The following is an 8,885-nucleotide window of genomic DNA, read 5'->3' as shown; positions in this document are numbered from 1 at the left end:
TCAGGTAGTTTTAATCCTGACCTGTTCTGTCATACATTTATTCAGCATTGTTAAAGGTTGTTCTATCAGCATCAGTGTTTACTGAGATTTCTGAACTTAATACATGCTGTGTCTGTCTAAAATAACCCTGGAACTGAAAGTTTGCCTCCATTTCCCCTGCAAAACATCACTTTCTGCTGGTATCTGCACCACAGGGAGTTCAGAAATCTTCTCCCCTGTAGCATTACCAGGCACCATCACTACCATCCCTTATAGTGCCTGGCAGGGCCTACAGAAGCTCCCCTATGAACTCCACCAGCAGTTTCTGGGAGGTCAGTCTAGTCCAACTTATCTATCATGCCCTAGAGGTGACACAGGGTGCACTCTAACTTTGTGATACCAGCCTTCACAAAAGTCTAAGGAATGGAGTGCACACTAGTGGAGATAATTTTTTTTGGATGACCGATTTCTGCTGTACCCTCATTTATACACTTTGCACCATACACTAACTTATCCCACAGTGGAAGCCAAGCCCTCAAGGACAGATGTGTAGAATCAGAGGTATGAGTGATTAATAACCCATTGTGCTGATTTTTGACTTTATGAGCGGGGGGAAAATGATTGTCCTCTCTTTAAGTCCTTTCTATAAGAGCACATCCTTTTGGCTGTGTCAACTGATATGAGTTAATACTAGCTGCTGGAATTGTGCCACCCCATGCTCAAGGTCAGGTTTTATCTCTGCTTCTAGACAGGCAGGTGAGGGACACTAGCCTATAGGCAATGATAAGTGACAGGTATAGCCTCTGGAGGGATTAGATACAGAGAGGTAATGCCACAGGAAAGAAGCTGCCAAGATGTCAACAGTTGCCACCTTTCACATGAATTGAAAGTTAAAAGTGCAGCCACCACGTCTTTCTTATTCACAAGACCTGTACTATGCCCTGTCTCTTCCCACTGAGAGCCATTTGTTAGCTGTGAGAGAAATCCCCCACCAAGTGGCACACTGCACTCTGCTGTTTTTACAAGTTTTCCAACCTAAACATCAATGTACAACGTTTGTCCCATACAACCCATGGGAGCAATCATACACTCCATATAACCATGTTACCGGCAAGCATACTGGACCTTTGTTGTCATGGAAACAATCATAAAAACATGGTTACAATTATAGGAACATCACGATTTTATTGGGTTTACAAACAAATCACTTCGTTGGGTTTAAAAATTATTGTGGTCTAGCTTAAAACAAGCTTTGTCGCCATAATGACAAAAGGTTGTGGAATCGCACAGATATTGAACAATGGACTTGACTCCAGTGTTGACCCATCCATCCACCATGACCTCCTCCCAATGTAGACTTGGTTGCTATATGCTACATCACCCAACTACCTCCTTTGCTTGCCTCATAATTGCTACAGTCCCTAGAGATCACCTAACTGCAATATGTTACTATTGGTTGCAATTACCTGCTGGCACATACAAACTCATTTTTTAATAGGATGACAGTCTTGAAGAAAGCACAGTCTCAGTAAACAAAATGTTGATGTGTGCATAGCGTGTTGTGTAGCTCCACCTTCTCATCAGGTCTAAATCTATAGAAAACTAAAACAATAGATCAAAGAGATTATTTTTCTCTCTTTCTTCCCTCTTCTTGCTGTTTTTCTTACAGCAGCTGGTGAGGTATGAAATGTAACCAGAATATAACATGCAGATCTTCTTCTTAAACACTTACTGTACAGTATAAAGAAGATCCCACACATGCACACACACAAATGACCCCCAGAGGAACCTTCTCCTGAGATTACATCACCTCATTCAGAAGGACAGTTTTTTACCCTAGCTGACCATGGCAGGAGACTCTTCATAAATATGTGAAAAAGAGACTGTCCTCTATTGCTCTTGTCTCTTGTTCATTCCCAAATAGAATAGGCTGTCATCTTTGGCAGACAAAAAAAAGATGGCCTACTTAGCCCTAACTGAGCTGCACATACTGTACCTAGTGTGACTTCCTTAACATTAGCCACTGTGAGGAGTTGACCAAAACTGAACAGAGCTGTAAGATCCACTTAGTAACATGAACTGGCTTTTTGAGCTGCTTGCCACCTTTCTCAAACATAAAAGACATCATTACAAGTGAAATAAAATGGTGCATGAGTACAAAACCCGAGAGCATGATAAAAAAGAGCAGACAGGCACAAAGAGGTGAAGTAAAACTCAAAGTAAAGGAAGACACAAAAGGGAGCGGGAGAGGAAAAAGGCAGCTGAGATGTGAGGATGAATACAGGAGAGACAAAGAGAAGGTGCATTAGTGGGATAAAAGTATAGGTGAAAGATAAATTACAAAAAAGTGTTAAGGTAATGATAAGAAGTATTAACAACAGAGTGCATAAGAGGGACAGAATCTGAATTTGCACATCAGTTAGTGTAACTTTTTTTAATTGTCTGTTACAGTAAGGGGTGTACTCTGCCAGGGGTGAGTGGGATAATGATACCACCAATAGGTCACATTAAATTGAACTGAAACCAGACACACTCACTTCACCATGCTATGACTAATAAAAATGTAATGTCTACAACAACGCTTCCTCACTTCAGTGTCTATAAGCAGGTGGTACTGTATTTTTTCGAAGAAACGGCCTTGCATGAATGTCTGTGCTTTACTAACTAACACTGGTGTTTATGACCTAATGTTACCTCACCATGCATGTGAGAAATTGGCATGCCTTCTGGTTCTGATGTACCCACTAACGAAGGTAATAAATTGAACAAAATAGATGATCAAACCTAGACTCCAACCACAATGTTCTGCAAAGATACATAAAAGCAACTGGCATGAGATTTTGATCAACTTTGATTCTTTCCTGGCACAGTAGAAAATGAATGCTTGGCACAGGTTCACCAACTGTGAATGGTGTTTTTACAGTCTGTTGTCATCCCTAGGTTGTCCAATAGTGAAGCTTTGTCAAAGCCACTGGTGACTCATATAGATAATGTTTGTCCACAGATGCACAGTGTTTTCAGTTAACTCCAGTGTAACCCCAGGCTACTCAATGCCCAGAACATCTGCTCTGGCAAGAAGCCTCTAACTGCAGCATGGAAGTTGGGATGGGCCTACACATCATACATGTGGAGGTTGGCCAAAATGTATAGCTCCCAAAAACTGACTTTGAATAAGGACAAATAGCAGGCTGTCTGATTCTGCTGTAAGACTACCCATGGCAATGTTACAGCTTTGATGTTCCAATTGGAAAGCTAAGGTATGACACACATTTTCTACACAAATAAGGTATTCAGTAAGAGGACCATCAGTTCAGAGGTTTTTTCGCCACTCTGGGTCTTCCCTTTTTAATGATATCTGCAATATTCCTCAACAGAGAAACACCAGAGTTTATTTGATCATTTAACTAACTGATGGATTTATGTGATGTCCAGTTATAATCATTTCAATTTAGTTTGAAAATGTTTCTTTAGGTCAGTTTAAAAAAGCAGAAGTCTCTGCATACTACAATACATGGCAGTGGTACCACTGAAGTGCACAGCAAAACCACATTTTCAGATAGATTTAAAATTATTAACTTCTGTGCCTACTGATTTTTGATATATGAATAGTGGACTTGTGTTTTTTAAATTTGATAAATGCAGTAATCATGACTTGTTCATACTACATTTGCCACCTACATGAAAATGTAATAATGTAATCCATAAAAATTAACAAATCAGCAGTCAACAACAGTTGACAAAAGTTGAATTTGACATTTACTCTGTTCCAAGTATCACTCATTTGCTGTCGTGAAAATATTAAACCCCTCTAGCTTAGATTCAACATCTCCAGTCCTGTCCTTGTCTTCATCACCGCTGTGAGTGTGATTTGTAGATGCTCAATAATATTTGATTTTGTAAAAGGACTGTTGCATTATCTTTCATTTTACAAAAAGTTCAGACCTTGAGTGCCAGTTACAATTCATGCCATTGTTTTGCACATGCTGAGGTCATGGGCGGCTACTTTTATTTTAAAGAAGTGGCATCTGCCATTTGTTAGTACAACAGGGAGATAGAGGGGTGTCTGGAACATGAGTGACATGTTGTTTTTATGTGGTACACAGCAGTGGCACATGCCAATATGCCAACAATGAGTGACATCTGCCAGAAGAAAGTAGAGTACAAAGTATCAGTAAAGCAGCATACCATTAGTTTTTCAGTCTCCACGCTGTTATATTTCTATGACCCTCTGGAATCACCCTCAAGAAAAACCCTAAGCCTGCTTCTGAAAAGACTATGGATCTAAGACTAGTTACTTCATGCTCCACTACTGTGTCTGTCCAACACATCAGTGTGGGGTCAAAAGAACACTGAAACCTCAGAGGGCACTAGAAACAATGAGTGACATCTGCCAGAAGAAAGTAGAGTACAAAGTATCAGTAAAGCAGCATACCATTAGTTTTTCAGTCTCCACGCTGTTATATTTCTATGACCCTCTGGAATCACCCTCAAGAAAAACCCTAAGCCTGCTTCTGAAAAGACTATGGATCTAAGACTAGTTACTTCATGCTCCACTACTGTGTCTGTCCAACACATCAGTGTGGGGTCAAAAGAACACTGAAACCTCAGAGGGCACTAGAAGGGCTTTACTGTAGTTATTCTTGACTGCATTTACAGACGTCAGTAAAGCAGCATACCATTAGTTTTTCAGTCTCCACGCTGTTATATTTCTATGACCCTCTGGAATCACCCTCAAGAAAAACCCTAAGCCTGCTTCTGAAAAGACTATGGATCTAAGACTAGTTACTTCATGCTCCACTACTGTGTCTGTCCAACACATCAGTGTGGGGTCAAAAGAACACTGAAACCTCAGAGGGCACTAGAAGGGCTTTACTGTAGTTATTCTTGACTGCATTTACAGACGAGAAAGTGATTTATGCTTTAATTAATCACCTCCACTGTGGACTTTACTCACATCTGTGTACCTTATGTTGTTGTCATACAGCATATACAGTATCAGCTTAAAAAATGCTTACTTAAGTATCAGAAATACTACTAATGGAAAATACAATATTTGCAAGCATTCTGGTATGCTGTAAATGTAGACAGGGGTATCATTCATGCTTTGCATCATACTGACAGAGGTGTCCAACCCATAGAGCAAAGACAATAGAGATCCAGATCAGCTGATAGTTAAATACAGAATAAGACAGCAGATTGTCAGACATTCATACTACTGGGTGACAATTGAATATCAGAGACTGTGTGTATCATTTTCAATTACTGTAAATGATTTCATTATATTTAAATAAAAAAATACAGTTTTTGAATGAATTAAGCATGTAGAGGTTATCAGTTTGTCTTAAGAGACATTTAATTGATTTTCAATGAAAAAAATGGCATTGCATATGATAGTACAGTATAGATATTAATAAATTATAGATGTGGAAAATATTCCTACCTTTATTATTTGTATTTGATCTCTGTTTCAGCTTCTGTGGAGTTAAATTCATTCCATAAAATATATGAATTTTTTCATCTCTGCTGCTGTGTTAGTTCAGCCTGAGGATTTAAAAACAAAAAGACACATTTTGCCTTAAGTTTAAATGGACAGTGTGACATATTGAGAAATCTGTTTATGATATGCCATGAGGAACCTTACTCTGTGTCAACCAGCTGAGACAAAGAACATCTTTAAAACGGAGTCGCTAGGTGGCATTAAGGGCAAAAAGGCCTTTTCTCCTCCTGTTTTCTTTGTATTCCGCATTATACTTTATGGCTGGTTCAACACAACAAGTGATACTGAGTGTCATCTGAGTGGTTGCAAGTTTAGTGTTGTTAAAATGTTTAGTTGTTTATCCAAGAGGAACATACCAAAATCTTAATGCCAGCAATAAAAAAGTCCATGGAGATTGCGTCTTTGTCAAACATAAGACCCATTCAATCATTTCAAAAGAACCACAGAAATGAAAATGTCCTCCATGATACTGATACATATGACGTAATGACACTCCAACCCAGCCTTACAGTTATCGTTTTAAACACAGACTTATAAATCATTGTGATAGCTCTAGCCACGAGAATAGAGACAGTTGTCTCCATGTTAATCCGCCCAGATCAAGCAGGTTTAATCAAAAATGCGTCCTGCCAGAATCAAACCAGGTTGTTTACTCCATCACTGATTGTCCTACTGACTGTGGTGGTAACTGAAGTCACAAAATGTCAGAGCCCTGTGATGACATTTTCAAACTGTTTTTATCCTTCGAAGAAGGACTTTTTATTCACCAAAATCTCTTCACACATTAACTCCACTGATGCATAAACCTACTGGTTTCCATCAACATTCTGGACTACTGAACACACCTAGAGTATATTACCTGAATAATGTGGGAACAGCCAGGTTGTCTCAAGGCAGATCCTTTTTACTGACATATTTTTCTGCCAGAATACCTCCATTTGGTTTCACTGTGGTAACTCCAGTGTCATCTGCACACTGAACTGAACACACCAGATTGGTGTGACTACTCATCTGGAATTCTGTTGCTCAACATGGACCACATCTTTTGGCCTAGGTAAGTGACAGGCCAGGAACCAGTGCCAACCTGCTGTGGCAAATACCTGCTTTTCTCCCCAGCTTTATGTAGGCCATCAGTATTAGAATGGTTAAAGCAAGGCAGCTGTCCAATAACTTCTCATGTTTGCAGAAAAAATGTAACCAATATGTCATAAGAATCACCATATAAACAACCTGGTGGCTCAGTTTAGAGCAATATGCTGTTTAAACACCTTTTTTTTTTAATTGTCAGGGAGTTAAACATTTTCCAAATTAACATAAATGTCAGGCTGTGAATTTTCAATGACTTGTAGTAAAGATGTAGTTTTCAGAATTTCTGTTCATGTAAGTGCAGCTATGTTTTCTGAAGTTGTACCTAAATGTGAGGGATTAAATAAAGACTCACCTCTAACTGAAACAGTGCTAGCAAACAAATAACACTTCTTCAAAATGCAGTTAAAAATACTGCATCATAAATGATCCCCTAATTTAATGTGTTTATTATCTATGCTATTATTATAAAATAATTATCACAATTAATTTCAATGCACAGCCATCTTTTATTTAATTAAAAGATTTAAAAAAAAATATTCACTTAGTAAAAATGTACTTCAATATATGGCTATATGTACATAGCCATACATGGCTACGTCCTGCCAGAATCAAACCAGGTTGTTTACTCCATCACTGATTGTCCTACTGACTGTGGTGGTAACTGAAGTCACAAAATGTCAGAGCCCTGTGATGACATTTTCAAACTGTTTTTATCCTTCGAAGAAGCAAACAAATAAATTTGTTTGCACGTATGCCCCTATTAAAAAATGCCGCAAATTCACATTTTTTTAGAAGTTGCCCCTAATTTAATGTGTTTATTATCTATGCTATTATTATAAAATAATTATCACAATTAATTTCAATGCACAGCCATCTTTTATTTAATTAAAAGATTTAAAAAAAAATATTCACTTAGTAAAAATGTACTTCAATATATGGCTATATGTACATAGCCATACATGGCTACATCCTGCCAGAATCAAACCAGGTTGTTTACTCCATCACTGATTGTCCTACTGACTGTGGTGGTAACTGAAGTCACAAAATGTCAGAGCCCTGTGATGACATTTTCAAACTGTTTTTATCCTTCGAAGAAGCAAACAAATAAATTTGTTTGCACATATGCCCCTATTAAAAAATGCCGCAAATTCACATTTTTTTAGAAGTTGGAAAATTTGGCACCAAGTTTTGCTTTCAAAGTATAATCATTTCAGGTCTAGTAACATCAGGCTTTAATTTAATATGACAAATTATTAAGTAAAATTAATATCCAGTATTTTTTTTTTAAATTAGAGCTGACATCACTGGTTGTCATGGTAATGAGGACCTCACCTTTATAATCAGGAGCCGTTATTCTAAATTCAGTCTGGCCTTGAAGTGACAGAGAGGAGCTGAACTAAGTGAAACTCTTCAATTGTGAACAAGTGCTGATTTGTTGAGAAGTGAACAACTTGATTTCAGAAAACATCAGTGATAAACTGCTCACATCTTGAAGCATGAAAGAAGCTTTAGTGGACAAACCATGGCCTCCTGAGGTTTTCACCTTGAGAAAGACCTGATGACTCATCCACTGTTTGGATATCTGCTATGGTAAAACACAGCAGACCACTGACTATTTATTTACACCTTTCTTTAAATAATTCTATAATAGAGCATCATAAGTTACAAAATGGATAAATATAATATTTATTGTGATTTTGACTGAAAATATTTGCCCAGAACCATATCAAAATAGCACCCTTCCAATAAACTTATTTCACTGTAAAATGGTTAACGATGGCAAACGATGTATTGTACTGACAGTGCACATGACAGCTTTTAAAAAAGTATGAATATTCATGTAGTATTTGAGAAAAAATGTGTTTTTTTATCGGTGCAAATCGTGGAGTTTAACATTGAAAGTATAGGACTGAACCATTTTTTTTGAAAAATGCTACAACTTGTGTAAGTGCACGCGCCATGGAGGCGACATTCGATATTGGAGCCAGCAACGTCCGACGTCAATGTGGGCCCGTTGTGTATGCGTGGATGATTACATTAGCATGTTTTTATTGTTGACGCCTGACTGAAATATATCCATGGTTTTTAGAGTGTAGTTCAGACCTATTGGAGCCACAATGGGCTCGTATTCATCAATTTAAAGCACCTGTGAGCTGTCATCTCTGAGTTCATTCAGGCAGGCTTTGAAGAGGTTTTGAAGAGGTGAGGTTAGGCTTTAAAAAGTTAGCATATAATTTTATAACTTTGAAATTTTATTGAGGATTATAATCAACAAAATAAACTATCATCTCCTGTGGCTTCGGGGTCTGTGTAGTGATGT

This window comes from Monopterus albus, unplaced genomic scaffold (assembly GCF_001952655.1).
Source record: "Monopterus albus unplaced genomic scaffold, M_albus_1.0 scaffold78.1, whole genome shotgun sequence".
NCBI lineage: Eukaryota > Metazoa > Chordata > Actinopteri > Synbranchiformes > Synbranchidae > Monopterus > Monopterus albus.
This window is presented reverse-complemented; position numbering follows the sequence as displayed.